This window comes from Sebastes fasciatus, chromosome 8 (genome assembly GCF_043250625.1).
Source record: "Sebastes fasciatus isolate fSebFas1 chromosome 8, fSebFas1.pri, whole genome shotgun sequence".
Taxonomy (NCBI): Eukaryota; Metazoa; Chordata; class Actinopteri; order Perciformes; family Sebastidae; genus Sebastes; species Sebastes fasciatus.
Genome location: NC_133802.1, coordinates 26412745 through 26433087, shown reverse-complemented (window position 1 = coordinate 26433087; position 20343 = coordinate 26412745). Strand labels below are relative to the sequence as shown.

The window sequence follows — 20343 nt, the reverse complement described above, 5'->3', positions numbered from 1 at the left end:
AAACCCTGAGATACAACGACATGACCCCTCGCCGGCTTCCCACCACAAACGTGGCCAATTGTGTTTATTGGATTGCATCAGATTCTTTGTTCGGCTATCTGAAACTGAACCCTGGGTTAGTTACATTTGGAAATAATCCAACCAAAGCCTGACCCCATCCTGAAGATTTAGGCAAGTTGCTGGACTCTACCCTTGGTCTTTGCAGTTGTGGGTGGGAATTTTGTCCCTGCGCAGACCTTTTGTTTCCATTTTGTACTTTTTAAATAGTATTTGTTTACATTATGTGTGAGGAGGAGGGTCTGTAGCTCACTTAGACAGTCATTCTTACTTCAGCGTTCGTCATTGTAATTGTTGATCAGATATCTGAGGGAGTTTCTCTGCCGTTTTATTAAAAGAAGGCTTTTCTTCCCTCTGTTGTACCTCCTTTTACTCCCTCTCCTCACCTTAATATATGCCCTCATGTCTCCTTATCACCCCCTCCTCCCTCTTTTTCCCACCTCTTATCTCGCTGCCCTTTCTCTCTCACCTTATCCCTCTCTTTCTCTCTCTCTTTCTTTCTCTGTGCTTTTCTGACTCGTGTTCTGAGGTGTGCAGCAGAAATGGGGGGAGGAATGGGAGTTATCTTCTTGCATGTATGGTGAGGATCAGGTCTATTCTGGGGAAGTAGGGTGAAATGGGGGAGGAAGAGGGGGAGAAAAACTGGAGGGATGAGGATTCTCTCTCCACATGCATTAACCATGAGAGCAGAGCGGCTCCAGGCAAGCAGCACACACCTGGACACACACACACACACACACACTCACACACACACTCATACACCTGCACTTAAACAAACATGCAAACATCCAGACAAACGCATACTTTAGTCAGCTCACATTGACACGCATACACGCACACGCATGTGCACATGCAAGCGCACACATACACATACACACACACACACACACACACACACACACACACACACACACACACACACACACACACACACACACACACACGCACACACACACACACACATTGAGTGCAGCTGCAAGCCCAGCAGTTCAGGCTCGGGAATTTATAATGAGTTGTTTTAAATGATTAATGCCTTATGCTGGCACTCACAGATGCCTGCAGACAGACAGACAGACTGACAGACAGAGGGCACCTACGCTGGGAAAAACTAACTGAAAAAAAAAGAAATAGAAGAAGAAAAGGGATAGATGTGACCCTTTCACATAACCTGGAGTTACTTGATTCAGTGTTAATACAACAAATATTGCTCAATGCGTCTTTAATTGGTCTTTGCAGTAATGAGCTTGTCTGTTAACAAAGACAAGTGAAATATGTGATATGCATGTCTACGATGATGACCACACCTTATTTCCCCTCTCGATGTTATCATTATTGTCTGTAGGTATGTTTTCAACAAATCATACCCTGCTTTATGGTCTATTTGACTCTAATTGGGACCATCATTTACTAAATGAACATCATGCTGTATTGAAGAAGACTTGAAACTAGCGATTGAGACCATAAACTCATGTTTACAATGTTTACTGAGGTAATAAATCAAGTGAGAAGTAGGCTCATTTTCTCATAGACTTCTATACAATCAGACTTCTTTTTACAACCAGAGGAGTCGCCCCCTGCTGGCTGTTAGAAAGAATGCAAGTTTAAGGCACTTCTGCATTGGCTTCACTTTTCAGACCTGGAGGTAGCCCACTGGTTTTGAGTCATAATTTCTACAGTCGCTATAGGCTTTGTTGCTTTAACATAAACAGTTGCTGCTTAGGGGCATTCGCTGAGGCGAGGCTGTTGTCTTGTCATATCAGTCAGTCAACCACCTGTCAGCTGAGAGAAGTAATTTAAGGACACAGCCACAGTGTTCAGACACTTCCGCTTCGACACTGACACACACACGCAGACGCCACTGATGTCCGACACTATCACACATGCACACACCGAAGGGGAGGAATATGTTGGAGATAAAAGGACAAGAGGAGAGAAGGAGGTTGGTTGATGGAGAGGGAGAGACTGGCCGTAGGAGGTTTTTAAAAGGCCGACTGGGTGCTGTCCCTGCGTGATAAGACTGTTTGAGGTGGAGGTGATACGACTCATTCACACTCGTGTACCTCTGCAAACAGGTCTGTCTGGCTGGCTTCCTGGCTGGATAGATGTCTTATTGGCCTCTTCCTCTTGAAGACTCCAGACACCCTTTGGTGCAATGTCCTCAATATGTCTGCCTCATGGGGTTGTTGAAGTCATCAAAGGAATAATAAAAAAAGAAAAATCAAAGCAAGAAATTAAAATGTTAAATCAATTAATCAAACTTTGTTAGCAGGTCACTCTTCCCCTCTGAGAAAAATCTGAAAAACGAACTATATCTAACTCTCCACTTTTCTTTTAATCTTTACCTCCAACACACAGATATTTATGGCCACAATGGTGAATGCCTCGTATTCATTCTTCAGATTCTTCCAAGTCCTTTCCAATTCTTCCTAACCAAACACTGATAACTTTTCCTGCTTGGGCCAGAGTCAAAAACGTTACTCGCTGCAGTCGTCACCGCTGCTCTCTCTCTCTCTTGCTTCACCACTCACTTCCAACGTATGCGCCAAAATGACCTACGCTAATCTTACAACAGCTGGCTCTAGAGAGGGCCATTCCGTTTTCGTTTTGGCCATCATAGTTCTCCCACACGCTTGGCTCACGGGAGAAGCTTCAGTTGGCTGCAATCTGCAACCTCACCGCTAGATACCGCCAGATCCTACACACTGCTCCTTTAAGCGTTGGGAGAGACACTATGGTACCATTTCCAGTTGAATTCAGCCTCTACAAACCATGTGGATTAGTCTGTACTGTTTCCGATGCTGTTGGTATTTTATTCAGTTGACGTTCACTTGAGGCGGCATAAGCAGCTTTTGCTGAATTGAAATAGAGTGGGTACCATCGCCCACCATCCCTCCAGACAGAAAGAAACTGTAATATCAGTTTTGAACCCCTTTAACAGGCACAGCTCTCTTTAATGCAAACTTGGCAAGTTGAGGTTCTCTGGTCTTCCCCCGGCTCGTCACCATCTCCTCCTCCTTCTCGCTTTTTTCCTCCTCTGTCAAAAAGTGCTCTTTTTTTTGCGTTTTAGTGAAGAGAGTAGAGCTGTGTGTGTTTCAGTTGTTTTACCATCTGCCACTTTGGGCACCTTTTGTGAACATCCAACGTAAAACATTTCTCTTTGTGTTTTGGTTGAGGCACATCTCTTGTGCTGGTTGTCAGTTTGTGGTTACCGGTAAATTGTACCTGGAGACATTTTTATTCATAGGTAATATATTTATTTCATTTTTCTTTTTTGCAGCAGACAAAAAGTGATTTATATCAGGACACACAAAAACAAAAATAGGTTCATAAGGACACTTTTTCGTGTATTGTCACTTACTCGTTATTCATTAATGTTTCATACACTATAGCTACTTGGAAAGTCAAGGATCATGGACAGTATACTTATTTTCTATACAGACAGTACAGGACTTTGTTATAATGGTCAATATTGTATACCATCTTTGTTTATTCTTCCTTTAAAGAGTCTCCCCTACCATTAAAGTGTTGTTCATCCTGTGTAAAAGAGCTGTTAATCCCCAAAACAGTGTTTGATTTAGTGCCGTATGGTCTAAATTCTGTTTCACTGTGTTTCCCTGACAGTAACATAACAGAGGAAGCACAGAACACTTGACATTTTGGTTTATGTATATATAGTTTACAATTTAGTAAACTAAGTGCTGAGGAAGAACGAGATGAGGTTAAAATCTGTCTATCTCAACATCTGTTTGACATTAATTATTTTTGTTGTTGTTTTTATATCATTCTGTAGCTTCACAGTGGTGTTGCTTACATATTCAAATTCGAACATTGAAATTTTAGTCAAAGTATGTATGTCTTTGCGTCAAAATACTATTTTCCCACACCCTTCTCAAAACTTTTTCCCCCATGACCTGATGTAGATTTCTGCATGATGACGCTGCTACATGTAAAGTATACATACATCCTTATAGTCAGTGTATTAACGTTACATACCGTAACTTAGATGGCGGTTAGCATGCTCCTAGTTTGGAGAAGCAGACAAGAGTACCGGCTCGGAAGCTAAGCAATGTACTGCTGTGGATGCCACGTTCGGACCGAAAGTTACACAATAACACAAACAAACAGACTGACCGAGGCAGCGGTATACCAGCAACTCCCGTTGTTCTGCGAGGTAAAATTACTGTTTTTGTGAATGGAGTCTGGTGGCTTTGAAGACAGTGATATAATTGCTTCCGTTCCCCGCTGGAAAGGGCTGTCTGATGGCGAGGTAAAGCAGTGAAAGTATTCAAAATATAGCGTACACTTAAACTGATATATATTTTTTCATGTGGTTAACGTGCCGTCACGTAATTTTAACACATTCCATGCCACCCCACGTATTTCTGTAAGATCAGGCTGTTAAAAATGCATTCAAGTCCCATCATTCACCCTGATTCTCTCTTTCTTATCTCTTTCTCTTTGGTCATCTTTTCTCCTGTTTCTTTTGGTAGCTCCACTTTCTTTGTCCTTTTCCTCCTCCTATTCAATATTTCCCTTTGCTCACTATATCCATTTGCATTTCCATTTTCCAAATGCTTCCAAATGCTTTATGAGTTCTTACTTTTTTCATCCATCCATCCATCCATCCATCCATCTATCCATCCATCCATTGCACTACCTCATGGTATTGTTTTTCTGTCTGACTCAAATCTACTATTGATCTAACAGCACAGGCTTAGACCAAAGCTTTTAATCACAAGTTCACAAGTTGCACACACACACACACACACACACACACACACACACACACACACACACACACATACAGACACGCACACACACACACAGACACACACACACACACACACACACACACACACACACACGCACACACACGCACACACATACACACACTCTTTTTTCTTTCTTTCTCTCAGTCTCACTGAAACAATTCGGCAACTAAATTCCTGCATGTTATATTCCATCTATATGTCTGTCTGTCTGTCTGTCTGTACATTTACATACACACTTTCTCTCACACAGAGTTCACATAGAGGCTCTGACCATATTGGACTGGGCTCAAACTGCTGAGGCAGATTTTAATTAAGAAACGTGCATTATAGTGTGATAGTGTCAATACAATCGACTGGTTGGGGTTATTCAGTGAAGGGAGGCAATGGATGAATGGCACAGGTGGTGTGTGTGTGTGTGTTTGTGTGTGTGTGTGTGTGTGTGTGTGTGTGTGTAGATGACACTGAGGATGGGTACAGGGTGGTGTTTATGTGCAAGACTGTGGCAACAGAGGATAGACTGAGATGGCATGATAAGAACAGGATTTATGAAATTGGAACGGATGTTGGACGGTGTGTGTTTGTGTGTTTGTGTGTGTTTGTGTGTGTGTGTGTTGGGGGGGTACAGAGCCTCTGAAGTGAGAGGCGGGCGTGTTTTATGACTTTCTCTTTGCCAGGAGCTTGCTGATGGTAATCATGCTGAGATAGACCTTTGTGTGCGTGTGTGTGTGCGTGTGTGTGTGTGTGTATAGTCCATTCATCAGGACAAAGCAGAGAATGAACTGTCAGCTGAGGTGCTATTAGGTCTTGAATGTCTTTCTCTGTGTCTTTAGATGTTGCATTTCACGGTTCAGACTCATCTCTCTGTTCCAGTTGGCCTGAAGTATTAGTGCATTACAGGAAATGAAAGAGGAATGCATAAATGTAGAGCATGATTTAGATGTTTAATCGAACTCTGGAATATTTACTCCTTCAGTTTTTTTCCCTCATTTAGCTCGTGAGACTCCAACCCGTTCTCACTCACAACTCGTCAAATATCGGAGACCGATGCATGGGGTACCCCTCTTACGTTACTTTTGCACGTGTCAGGGACGGCGTGTCAATATACGCCTGTTGCATCCACGAGTATCCGCACGCCGAAAGTGACGTCACACCATCAGACACGGCCCTTCTTGGGGGTTCCTTTCGGCAGATATTCGCCTGTCCACGCAGAGAATGTCTGTTTGCCGCGAGGAGAATAAGATCCAAACGTTTCCTCGTCAGCTCATGTCCGTGCGGCCGTCCTTGTGAAAAGCATAACCGATGCAAAATAAACTTCCATTTTCACAAGAAGTTAGGTTTAGGTAACACAACCACTTAGTTAGGTTTAGGAAACAGTCGTGGTTGACGGTAACTTAACTGACTAAAGACTCACTAGCAACCGCCTAACGACTCACAGGACTAACGATACTAACGAGTCCCGTGACTAACAACTTGGTTGAAAGTTTTGTGTTTGTTTGACCCATCCACCAGCCCTCCCATGGGACTCTCACACTCTTTATTCTATGTCAGTTTATCTGACGTGTAATGACGCTGTGGGTGGGTTTACATTGGAGTTAGTTGAAATCCTGGTGCGTCGCATACTGCCGTTAAAGGGTGCCTCCGTGCGTCAGTATCTGATGCCGAGGGGCACTTACCAGCGGCGGTATTTGATGATTTGGGAGTGAGAACGAGTTGGAAGCTCAGTCACTGCACATATACGCCTAAAATATAAGTATCAGTTCTTTTAAAAGATAGCGGTGATGTGAATTATTATAGGTTCAAGAAAACATCAGGACACAAGTTGTCAGAGATATAAGAACATGGATGTTGACATGTGATAGACACCATTGTTTCATTTGTGCTATGAACACCAGAGAAGTACGGACCAGAGTTACAGGAACTGGAACCAGATTTGGTTCAGCTTTCTGCAGTTAATAAACGTCCCATAATGTCTCCTAAGTCGCATATGAATATAATTTGTGGGGAGAAAATGTTTGTTTAACATAGCAGAATGTATCAGGCAGGGTACCACTGGCAACCAGCAGGAAACAGACCCAAAAGCACGACTCACAGACAAAAATACAGGAGTAGAATACAGGAAATGTCTGGGGAAGACAGGCGATGGTATCAAAAACACGAGGCAGAGACTTAGTCAAAAAATACAGAAGCACGGTCATAAACACTAGGAATCAACTGGGAAGATTATCACTGGAATGCTCACGAAAACAGTACACTAAAACAGACAAAAGGGGAGCACACAGGCTAAATACACAAGGGAGGAAGGGCGATTAGGGACAGGTGAAACTCACCAGGGGAAATCACACAGGCGGGAAAAACACAAGGTGAGTATACCAAAACAAAACAGGAAAAAACAACTGAAAACTGGAAATAAGTAAAACATAACTTAGATTCAGCACCGGGATGTAACAGAATGACTCCCTGGTAACCAAGAGTCCGGTTCACTTGTAATTGAACAGTGTGCACCGACTATAAAAGGGCAACACACTTAAATGAACAAAGTCATATTCTACAACTTTTTCTACAAACTTTCTTTTTTTTAAGTAAATGAATGATTAAGTGTGATGACACCCTAAATTGTCAACATGCTATGCATCAATTTCATTATGAATTCACTTTTATTAAAGCTGATAATTCAGTATCATTAAAATCTTAAGCATCTAATCTGTCAAACTGTTCTCAATATGTCAAACAACGTCTACACGGCCGTCCCTTATTTTGATGCCATTAATCTTATTGTAGGTGCAGAAAGGCAAGTTTACCCACTTCATAATGCGAGCATAAATCTTTATAAGTCATAATTATAGCAGTAGTTAAGTGGTTTCAACATTAACGATGGCTCCGTTGTAAAGATCTTGTTCTGTGGTCGCTCCTTTTCTTTGTTTTCCATCACAGGTCTGTTGTTTCTGACGTCCAGTACACCTGTTTCGATGCTTAAGTGAACACAAAGCTCATGTGAAAAGTGTAGACACGTGTGTTTGTGTATATTCTATATTTCTGATGATCAGTTTTAGACCTTGAGAGTGAGGACATTTTTGGAAAGTAAGGACAGTTTGTTCGGTCTTCACTTCTTCAGAATGGCTTTTTTTAGTGTTAAAACTCGGTTCTGGTTAGAATTAGATTAAAGTTAGTGTAGACATGTAGTTGCGGTGGTCAAGGTTATGGTTAGAGGCTAGACGATGCATTATGACAACGGTTGTCCTCACAAGTATGTAGAAGGAATATAAAAGTGTGTGTGTGTGTGTGAGTGTTTCCATAATTAGCTGCAGAATCTCAGTACTTCATCATGGGAATACTTCCTGGAATGTCCTCTCCCTGTGTGGAATATTGATCAGTACATTAGTGTGCTGCCACGACTGTGAGCGGCCAGACAAACGGTTCACTCACTGGAGTCACTCTGCATAAGAGCCTCCTCTCAATGACTAACAGTCAAGATAAATGTGAAACATACAGCGGGTGCCCCCTCTGCAGACCCGCTAATGTTACATTTCACTTATTGGCCTTCCTGCTATATTCCTCGTCATTATAAATCTGACATTTATTGTAACGTTGAGTCATTTTCATGCAGTAACTCTTCATCTACATGTCTCCATACTGTCAGGATGTCCTCGGTAAATTCTGCATTTACTGATTCTGCTTCTTTTTTTGAACATCATGTCAATTATTTTGTTCATTCAACAAACTTCTACTTGATATTGATTTATCTACTTGATTCTGAGTCTGAAACAAATTCCTTTGCTTATTTTAGTTTCCTCGTAGGCATCATAAAGATCTGATTCATATAAATTCCCACAATGGAAAGTAAAACATATTGTTCAAAGCATGTACACCAGACCTCTGAATCCCCAACCGCATCCCTGATTTGTTTAGCAATTCTTATAGATCCTTTGTTGTGCCCACTGACGGCTGTTTCTTACTTTGTACGGCACGAAAATCCATCTTGTCAGGCGTCAAGTAATGCGTTTGTGTCTGGCAAGCCAGACCATGGGCCAATCCGCATCCTGTGAGGAGCTACAGGCGTGGCTTAGATGTGTGTGACGATACGGAGAGGCGATTGTTTGTTCTAAAAAACAATGGTGGCTCCTGAAGAGGTTAGCGTAGCTGCAATAGAGAGCTATAGGAATGAGTCCTAAAACCCTGAAATGATTTAGCACTTTTAGTAGTTAAGGTTCCCTTGTCAGGAAGTTAATGTTTTTTTTTGGTTAGATTCCTGAAATAAGGTCTGTGGTTAACACAAGCTTAAGATATTTTAACATTTTGCTCCACGAAATAAAATAAAATGAAGGGCTGCACGGTGGTGCAGTGGTTAGCACTGGCGCCTCACAGCTAGAGGGTTGCAGGTTCGAATCAGGCTTGGGACCCTTCTGTGTGGAGTTTGCATGTTCTCCCCGTGTTAGCGTGGGTTTTCTCCGGGTACTCCGGTTTCCTCCCACAGTCCAAAGACATGCAGATTAGGTTAATTGTGGACTCTAAATTGCCCGTAGGTGTGAATGTGAGTGTGAATGGTTGTCTGTCTCTATGTGTCAGCCCTGTGATGGACTGGCGACCTGTCCAGGGTGTACCCCGCCTTCGCCCAATGTCGGCTGCGATCGGCTCCAGCCCGCGACCCCTAACGGGATAAGCGGTTGCAGATGAGGATGAGGATGAGGATGAGGGAAATAAAATAAAATGGAAAAATCCCATTGGCTTTTTGTTGAGGGAACCAGGGCGATGCCAACTTCCTGATTGGTCTACAAAAATATGTCATCCCTGGAGCACTCTATAGCATCAGTTATATCAGAACTGGAGAGTACTTCTTCATTGAAAGAAGAACAAAGAACGGCACTGAAGGATTTTCTTGATGGAAAAGATGTTTTCACTTTTCTCCCGACTGACTTTGGCAAAAGGCTACATCAATAAAAGATAACGAAAGAAAATCAACCACAAAATTGGTGACGAGTGTGGACGTAAGCCGACTTACAGAAATAACAACTGTTAATGGCGTTGATTGGTTAGAGCAAAACAAAACAATATATCCCCACCTTCCAAGAAGAAATCTGCTGATATGAACACAATGTCAGGCTGAATGAACGAAGTGAAACAAAATGCCAATTCAATTTGTTTATCAGGTTTTTTAAAGTAGTTGTTCTCATATCTCCATTCTCCTTGATTTAGATTGTGCTATTATTGTTTTTTTGAAAAGCACTTTGTAACCTGGTACATTGTATTGCTCCATAAATAAATTCGACTCAAACTAAAAAGCATCTGTTCTTCTCTCCTGTCTCAATTTCCAACCCTCCACATTCATCTTCTCCTCATCCTCGCCCTGCCTTTCTATGAACACTCCTTCTGTTTGTCCTCACTCCTCCACCTTGCCCTGAAAGGCTGCTGTTGATAGACAGGTCCATTAAGAGCTGTGAACATGTCCCTGTGTCGAGGTGCATATGGATTCTGCAGGTGCATGTGAAGCTGTGTAATGCACTACATGTCTGTGTGTATACAGTCTACGCATTAATGTGTGTGTAGCCTAGGAAGTGAGCCACTGAGGCCAGACCACAACACCAAAACCACAAACATCGTCAAATGCCTGCGGTGGGCTTCATTTACTTTACATTATGTGTGACATTTCCAGCCACACTGAGCCAATTATAGCTCATGGAAAGTTAATTCAACCTCACTTTGATGTAATAAAGGCACCTGTAACCACGTCGTACTTGTATTTCTATAATAGACCCCCCACTGTTTCTCCATAGCGAGTGAAATTGTCGTATGAAAAATCTCAGAAGCAGCTGTTATACTCTACCTCTTCTCCTACTGTGATGTTTCACTCTCCCACTGTTTTCCAGAGCTGCTGTTGATAGAAACAATTTTGCTGATACTGTCACAAAGACAACAGCTTGTAGAAGAAAAGGATAAAAAAAACAACTGAAAAAAACCACTTTTGAAATTTAGATTTATATGTGTTGTTTATGGGGTAATTTAGTATTCACATTAATTACCTTAACTTTCACTGTTCTTACGTCTTGATTCCGACATAACTACCACTTAGAACAGATGTTAGTTTGCAGTGACGACGGTTGTCAATCTTGACGTTCAGCTTCAAGCCCAGCAAACTGCGCGTGCAGATTTGGTGCATCATTTGGTGGGTGTGGCTTAGCAGAGTGATACTAGGCACAGAGAGAGAGGTGGAAGGTTTTGTATTGGAATAATGAAGCCTACAGCTTTAATACAATAGCTAATATTTCAGTTTGTCACTTCTTGTGATGTGAAGTGTCCATATCTGATGCTTAGTGTCAAAAGGATGAAACTGTCCATGTTTTTGTAGGCTAACAAAGGGCCAACTTGGAGGGCTGAATAGGACAAAAAAAATAAAACTCGTGCAATTTTAGTTATAAGTTAAAAACGTTTCTTTATTAAAGGACCAGTGTGTAGCATTTAGGGGGATCTATTGGCAGAAATGAAATATAATATTAATATGTATGTTTTCTTTAGTGTATAATCACCCGATAATAACAATCATTGTGTTTTCGTTACCTTAGAATGAGCCGTTTATTTCTACATAGGGAGCGGGTCCCCTCTGCATGGAGAGTCCGCCATGTTGCACCGCCATGTTTCTACAGTAGCCCAGAACGGACCAACCAAACACTGATATCTTTTCCTGCTTGGGTCGAAGTCGATAACGTTACTCGCTTCCGTCGCCACTGCTCTCTCTCTCTCTCTTACTTCACCACTCACATCCCACTGTTTGCCGACATTCTTCAACTGAAGTCGGGTATATCTATATTGGTTTCACCTGCAGCTTGAAGTACATAAACTATGAATTTTCAGTACTAATGTGGTGAGACTCAAGCCTCTTAGCGATACCAAGGTGGTGAGATTATCGGAGAAACCACTGTGAAATGGTTCTGATGGAGGTTTTACATACAGTATGTGGTATGTCCAGTATGTCCATTAAATCTCTGGAGGTGCCCTTGAATAAGGCATTTATCATCCATATGGTCCAGTGGAGCTGCCAGCAGTACAGGACTGTGGCTGGTTGCACTGGACAGTCTGAGGTTATGTATGATTGTGCAGCAGCATTGTGAAGGAACACTACATGTTCACCAAAACAACTCCCTGGAAATAGAAGCTTTTTCACAATTAAATGTAAACGTCAATGTTATTGGGACGTAGTTTGAAGTTGTTTTTATTGTGCTATGTGACATAAGGTAAAATGTCTGCGAATTACACATCAAGTTTTCTCCGTGAAACAGCGATAACACCTGTTCAGTACTTGTAGTGTATGGAGATCTGTGACGTGAATATTTTATGTTGACAGCTGGTCGGCGTGTGTGTGTGAGTGTGTACTGCATGTGTGTGTGTGCTTTTGAGTGCGACTGGGTTTGTATCCATGTCACACTTTGCGTGCAACAGCCACAGGAAATAGCTCAAACTGTCATCGAGACCTAAAGTGTCAGACTTTTTTTTTGTCTTCTCGCCTGACGACAAAACGGTGGCTTCTTTTCAAAGGTTAGTGTGTGTGTGTGTGTGTGTGTGTGTGTGTGTGTGTGTGTGTGTGTGTGCGTGCGTGCGTGCGTGTGTGTGTGCGTGCGTGCGTGCGTGTGTGTGTGTGTGTGTGTGTGTGGTTTATAGGGAGAAAGTGAGATAAGGCCACCGATTAAAAGAGAAAGTGTAAAGATGAGTGTATGCATACTGTTTGTATTATGCACCTGCACAACAGTATTGTAAATTGAAACAAAACAAAACAGAAACGCACCAAAATCACTTGGTTATTTTTCGGAAACAACACTATTTGGTTAGATGTAGTAAAAACATCATGATCTGGCTTAAAATAAGTGTGTTTGTTACATTATTTAAGTTGCAGACGTAAATTAAGCCAACATTATTTCTTCTTCTTCTTCTTCTTCTTCTTCTACTTCTTCGTATTCTTCGTATTCTTATTGGGCCTTGTCTAGAAGGTAACCCGTAAATTGTGAAAACTTGCAAAAACTAACCCGACACTCGCTGCCTAACCTTAACTATTCAAGGTCAATGCCTAACCTTAAATATTCGAGGTCAATGCCTAACCTTAAATATTCGAGGTCAATGCCTAACCTTAACCATTCGAGGTCAATGCCTAACCTTAAATATTCGAGGTCAATGCCTAACCTTAACCATTCGAGGTCAATGCCTAACCTTAAATATTCAAGGCCAATGCCTAACCTTTAATATTCAAGATCATTGCCTAACCTTAAATATTCGAGGTCAATGCCTAACCTTAACCATTCGAGGTCAATGCCTAACCTTAAATATTCAAGGCCAATGCCTAACCTTTAATATTCAAGGTCAATGCCTAACCTTAAATATTCGAGGTCAATGCCTAACCTTAAATATTCGAGGTCAATGCCTAACCTTAACCATTCGAGGTCAATGCCTAACCTTAAATATTCAAGGCCAATGCCTAACCTTTAATATTCAAGATCATTGCCTAACCTTAAATATTTGAGGCCAATGCCTAACCTTAACCATCTCGCACGATTTTCCCAAATTGTGGCTTACTTTATAGACAGAACCTTATTATTGCTTGGCTCTATAAGTGCTGTATCCTGTGTAATTTAGGCCATTGGACACAGGATAACCACATAGACTACCAGGTTGCTCAGTTGACGTCTTATCAGCTATTTTCTAAACTAGTAGAGAGTAGCGGAAAACCTAACAGGGATAGGGAGATGGAAGTAAGGGAGACCTCATAGATTTCTTCCTCTATGCTGTTTAAATTCTTTGATTGGATCTCGGTTTTCTGTCCTCCCACTTCCTCTCCGGTCCTCTCTCTGTGTCTCCAGGCTAATTTATGACAAATTAGATTAGAGTCACAGTGAACTCTGCTCCGTGCAACTTCCACTCCTAGAGCTACATGATATGGGCTAAGTTTCATGCTCAGATATTGCAGTTGGTGTTCAGTTTTATTCATATAATTGTTTTGCTCTCCACTCTGCTAATCTGTTAAATACAGTAGATATAACACTGCAGAGATTCAATCAATAAACAGTTTATGACATATTTTAAACTTGCTTTCTTTGTGTGGCCTTCAGGACAGACTAAGTGTGTATTTTAAGTTTACATTTTCAATATACTGTAAATAGGAAATACAACTCAATGATGGAGAGATAAAGTCCTGATTAAGGAGTCCTACCCACTTCTTTTAAATGAAGGGTGACAGTGACAGGCTCCAAGGAGTGCAGTACACAAACTCCACAGTGGTGCACCAAAGATGACAAAACAGGAAGTTGTAGATTATAACCTGATGTTTTAAATCTGCATATCTTAATAAAGTAGCTTCACATTGTTTAGTGGGACAGTACAACATATTACCCACAACATGTGTTGTGGTAATATACTCAGAATTTCTACTTGGACTCCTCAAGAAAGTCCAGCGTCTCTATTACTACAACAGTATTTGTCATTAAAGTAGAGTTAGTAATACTAGTATGTTTGAAGCTTTAAAGGTGCACTTTCATCAGTCTTTTTGAACGCATCATCGAATGCATTTCCCTATCCGTGTTTCAACATCTGTTCAACTATGTAACACTTGTAAACCTTGTGAAATTAATCAAATTTAAGTTTCTTCTTTGTGTGTGAGCGTGTGTAGCCTGGTCGCACGAAAAAGCGTACTAATGCCACGATAATGAGCAAAGCATTAAGCGTGCAGTAAGAACACCTCCGTGTAGATATGATACGATCAGAGCTAGTGACGTAGGATAATAAGCGCGACAGACCGCTTAAGGCGGATGGGTCCGACAAACACAAAACTTTTAACCAGGAGACCGGTGTTCGAGACCGGTGTTTTGTTTTGTAAGTCATGTTAGAGACGATTGGGACGTGTTTTTTTTAGTGACGTTTGTAACGTGTTTGTCTGTATGTTGTTTCCATATATATTTTACTTACCTCAACCTTGCGGACATTACCGTAGTGCTGTTGAGTGGCATACAAATGACACACGTAAAGCGATGTACACATGACGCGAAAATCCTAAGATGCGTCCCCATGACACGTGGAATGTCCGTGAAAATGAATGCTAGTTATACGCCTTCCTGTGAGACCGGGTTTGTGTGTGTGTTTGAGACTCAATACTGACAGAGTTCAGCCTCTTGATGAACCTGACCTCGAAGTTAATGATTGTTACAAGAGGAGCTCAGACCTGTGTGTGTGTGTGTGTGTGTGGGTGGATGAGTGAATAGAGAGGTGTCTGTACTGTCTGCAGAGAAATAAGAGTGAAAGAAAGGACAGAAATGTGATCGAGGAAATCAGAGTCCTGCAGGTTTGAGGAGAGCTGAGCTACTTAGGATAAGCTGGGGATGAGAGGCTGCAGTCATGATCTGCAGTATGTGTCTGTGTGTGGACTGGAGTGTGGAAAGCAGTATTTCTAGTCTTGGGTATAGGTATGTCTGTCGGTGTGTGTGTATGAATGTACATACTTGTTACATGTGTGAGTTGATTTGTGTGGGACCTGTTTGCTACCTTGTGTGACCCTTTGTATAGGGACTTTACAAGTATAGCTCATGAAACAGAAGTACTTATGACTATATCATATAACATGCTGTTCTCATACACCGTTCGTAGCTATATCTATGAAAAGTAATGCACTGTAATTCGTATATATTCCACAAAATCAATCGAATGTATGTAATCCACGTAGTCATGAACCAAGAAGTATAAAGAGTGACAAATGCCACGTAGTTAGGAGGTCGGGGTGAAAAAACACCTGACTTTCGTCCAGGAGACCGGTGTTCGTACCCCATGTGAAACCAAAAAGTCAAAGTTGATTTATTTGTCACGTAACTTCCGTAATTATTTTAACCCAAACCACGGTCATTTCCTAAACCTAACTAAGTAGTCTTGTTGTGCATTGATTGTATTCAATCAAATACAATTGTACAAAAACAGGCAGAAATAAGCTCAAATTTGCTTCTGCAGAAATTAGTTTTTCAGGGAAACCTTTTTAGTAGTTAGTGTGGAGTGCAGCAGAGTGCAGAGTCAGCATAATTTGAGATTGTCAGGGCTCATTTTCCTCCTTTCAGAAAAGACATTTGCAGCCACTTATTCGTGTAATAACTTCCACAGGCCTGAAAACTGCCCGAGCTGGCCGACACACCATATGCAAACTGACTGGTTTGTGAACCGTACACAGAAAGTAGTAAATGGGCTATAACTTGAGGTGACACCTCTACTCTAATGCTTAGAGGTACATAAGACACCTGTCAAAAGCTGTTGTTTGATAGGCTTATCGGTCTCCGTCAGAGCGGTGGTTTTCAACATGAGGCCTGAGGCAATTTTGGAGGTCAGATAATGGTGATTGTTCATAAACAAGGTCCTATATTGTCTGTCTGCATTTTGTGTCAGCCAGCAGGCTGGTGTTTTATTATGTGATCGTTATTGAGCTCCTTCTGCAAACAGAAATACTGTGTCCCAATTCTTTACGACATAATGACTCCCCACTATTCTTTATTTTATGTTTTAGCCATAGAAATAGAATAGGAGTAGAACGGACATTACCATTCAAATCAACCTAGCAGGATGGTCAGTGTTGGCCGTTTTTATATGTATCGTTGCCATTGCAACCGTTGTGGGCTAACCTACCTATAAACTGACTTGCAGCGTCCATTTTACAAGTAAGTACTGTAAGAAAGAAAGTATGAATTTGCCTATAAGACGTAGATCTGGCTCTGTGACTACCCCCACTGCCGGCTTAGCGGCGAAGCAACACACTTGGTGTGTTGTCACCATAACAACTACCAACAATTTTCTTTTGTACTAGTCAAATTACCACGGCAGACAATGTCCGTTCTCCTCCTATTATATTTCTAGGGTTTTAGCAGTCAGTATACGAGACATGAATGTACTTCAGAACAAAACCGTGAAAGGAGAAATTAAAAGTTTAATTCTAATAATTTAATACCGTTGGTGTTGTACTGGTGTTGTTTATGCCGGCTCACTGTCACACTGTCATTGCTCACTGTGACACTTGAATAGAACAGAGCCATCTTTAATGTTATTAGTGTCACAAACCGGCTCAATTCATGCGACAAGGAGGGCAGACCAGTCAAGTTAAAGTGCCAATTAAGTGTTTTATTAGAAATAAACAAACAGAACTTTTTACAAAAGAACATTTGGTGTGGATGGTAAATGCATCAGTAGTGAGTGGAACGTATACGGATGAGTGAGGAATATATATGTGCAAGTGTTGCAGGCGGCAAAATATTCAACCAAACTAAAACCTGGGTGGTGTGGATCCTAGGAGAGATGGAGGTCTAAGCAGGTGTCACCAAATTAGAATAACAATCCTCCTGACTGCAGGCTCATGCAGGAGGAGACACATTTGTCCAGTCGGGTCGTAACATTACATTAGTAACACCTGGGCTTTTCCTACTATAACAAGTCAAAATGCCTGCAGTGGAAAAACTTCTTGACACAAACAGTTAATGTTAAAGATGTGAGCAAGCTAATGATAGCAAAGACCTGACAGGTGTCATATTCCACCACAGAGCTTAACTACAGCTACTACATTTTGGGCTTCAGAGCAAGTTTTCTTTGCATTTGCAGTTTAGATGTCTTTCATTTCACACTTGTAGAACTCCTCTCCTGGGTTAGTTATCGCATTAACCTGCAGTTGTTACATTTCCCGTAGCTAAATGCTGCTTCATGGCCAACTTTCTTTTGAAAACAATATTTTTCATCTCAGTGGGACTCCCTGGTTAAAGGTTAAGTGAAAAAATAACTGAATAAAAATCTCTCTGTCTAAGTTTGGCTGGCTTTGTGCTGTTGCTCTGTGTGAGTGCACATATTATATCACCTGGGTGTATTATTACATTGCACTGACAGCGCTTCCTGTTGCTCTCTGTTTAGAGGATATTTTGCTGAAAATGTTGGCTGGACTTAAAGGCAGGGTTGACGATGTTATCCAGTATACACGTTTAGTTATATTGGTTGAAATGGTCTTTACACCCTGACAGCGATCCATTACTTATGAGCTCTAAAAAAGGACCGGAAAAGAGCCGTCATCTGTAGCTGCTGTAATCCTGTAAAAAACGTCGACCAATCACTGCCTTGCGGTCCACTTGGAAAGAACCAATCAGATGCCTCTCTGCCTCCCTGCTCGTACACTACCCTTGGCGTGCACCAGCCTGAACTCAAAGCCGGAAGTTTACTGGAGAATGGAAGAGAAAACTCAGCCCTGCAGTAGCACTGCCGCGGTTACTCGTCATGAGGTAGCGTTGTTTAGTTGAGGTCCTCTCTCTGTTCTGTGTCTGTGAAGTAGTTACAATGCGGCGGTGCTCGTGCATGTGTGTGGGGGGCGTTGCATTGGAAGGAGCCCTGAGGGGATGCGGTGGGTTTAGACGGAGCTCCTGAGGCGATGCTACTTTCAAATTATGCTAGCTTTCCAACATCGTCAACCCTATCTTTAAGCCTATACGGTTACTCATGCTGCATACTACAAACGGAAACCAGAACGCTTCCGGTACCAAAATCTTGTGCCGTTTGCCTACAGATTCTACACGTGAATGTAGAATCTTTTTATAGAGATTACCCAAGGTAACCAAGGAACCGTTCACAGATTATCACAAAGTAAGTGGTACACAGGAAAGGCATGTTGCTATTGAATGTTGAACACTAAATATATAACTTCACTGCCGTGAGAAACACAAATGAAATTCCATTTACGTCCACTGTACTGGAGCATGAACATCAGAGATTGATATCTCAAAACCAAAACTATCTGTATAGCTGGATGCCACTTGAGTTAATTTGGTGAACTGACCCTTTAAACAGACCCTCAGCAACGTGAGTCTTCCTCACCTGTTAGCATCAGGACTCAGGTGTGTAAAGGAGTCAGTGGTTTTAACCACAGTGGAGCAGAAGTGGATATTCTGTGCTGCCGGACTGTTGATTAAGCTTAACATGATGAGAGCTGAAGAGCTGCCTGGATTAAAAAACTGCTGACTCCTCTCCCTCCACTGTTCGCTCCCTCTCCATCTCCTCCCTGCTCTTTCCCATCCCTCCATCCCTCGATTTATCCCTCATTCATTCAAGTGTCTCTTGTGATGTTGCTTATAAAGCAGAGGGATAGACAGGGATTCATTAAAATCAGCCCCCCCCCCTCCTTCTCTTTCTCCCTATCTACCTCTCTTCATCTCCCTCTCGCCATCTTCATCAGATGTAATTATGGCAGCACAACGTGGGCGGAGCGTGCACAGCAAAAATTATACTTTCAAATCTCCTTCCGCTTCAGCTATTCAAAGAACGAGACCTACATTTTCAAGCTGATCAGAGAGAGAACAGAAAAACGGGGGTAAAGACGGAAAACAAGAAAAATGGGAAAGTGTAGGGGGGGATGTGTAGACGAGAGAAAACAGGGAGACGAGAAGCAGAGAGGAGAGGAAAGACAGCTACAAAGAGAATATGTTAAGGGGGAAAGGAGGATGTCAGGCTGTTGCAGTGGCTGTAGCCGCTGAGTTGACAGAACATGGGATCAGTAATTTTGTCAAGCTAGAAAATGCGAGACAGCAAAGCAGGCTGGGACAGCACAGTGGGAGGAAGTGCTTAGTTAGGGTACGTGACTGATGCAGACATTTTTCCCTTCAAATTCAAGGAGCCAACTTGTCCTTTGGCAAAAAAATCCAGGGGGGAGGGGGTTCAGTTGACAGCGGGCGGGGTGATACAGTACGTTTGCGCATTGCATTGTGGGAAGGAAAGGGGTTGGGAGAAACGCTTGAAACGTGCACAGATTTACTAGCGTTGCTCTGCTTGCAGAGGAGCTAAAATGGCACTATTTATGGCAGCTGGGTGACTGTGGAGGATGCAAAGCTACAGTAGGACAGACGGGACGAGAGCAGGTTGACACAGTTCAGACGGGGGAGCTGTGTGTTCTTTTTGCAGTCGGGAGAAATTAGAGAGGCAAGCAAGGTTCGGACTCGAGGGAGTATCAGCTCTCATCTGGAGGAAGAAGAGAAGGAAGGAGGAAGACATGGAGAAGAGGAGGAGGAGGGGTGATGTTTTTATTTTTATTTTTAGATGCTGAGGGGTGTTTCGTAATCATTTCATTTGACTGTGTGTGTGTCTGTTATTATGTGTCTCGCTTGTGTCACTTGATGTGTATACCTGTGTACTCCGTCTGGATTTATGTGTCTGCGAGAGATGTAATGCTTTTTCACTCAGGTTGCGGTTTCGGCTCAGCAATCATTCAACGCTGCAGTCAATTTGTGGTTGATTTACCTCTCTCTCCCTCTATTTCTGGTTGATTACAACTATTCTCTCTGCACTTCTGTTTTCCACGGGGAGAGAGATGGACCATGTTCTATGTGTAGCCATCCAAATGCACTTTCTCTATCATCTGCAGCTTTGAAGTTGGCTGAATGAATACAGTGTCCATGTAGTTTCGATGAGATACTGGTGATATTTAAAGTAATCTATCGCAATCAGCTTTGAAAGGAATCATGCTGTCTATACTGTCGTCTATCTTCAT

At 42.0% G+C, this 20343-nt stretch overlaps 1 protein-coding gene across 5 annotated transcripts in view; it reads left to right on the top strand.

Moving 5' to 3' along the window:
* bsna (bassoon presynaptic cytomatrix protein a) overlaps nucleotides 1–20343 on the top strand; it is a 186114-nt gene that overhangs the window by 60272 nt on the left and 105499 nt on the right. Inside the window, exon 1 of one of the 5 annotated variants that reach the window (XM_074644682.1) lies at nucleotides 19152–19867. The exons of the other annotated variants lie outside the window; for them this stretch is intronic. The gene's annotated coding sequence lies outside the window, so the exon portion shown is untranslated. Of the gene's footprint in view, nucleotides 1–19151; nucleotides 19868–20343 lie in introns of those variants that run through there. 5 annotated transcript variants of the gene reach the window in all.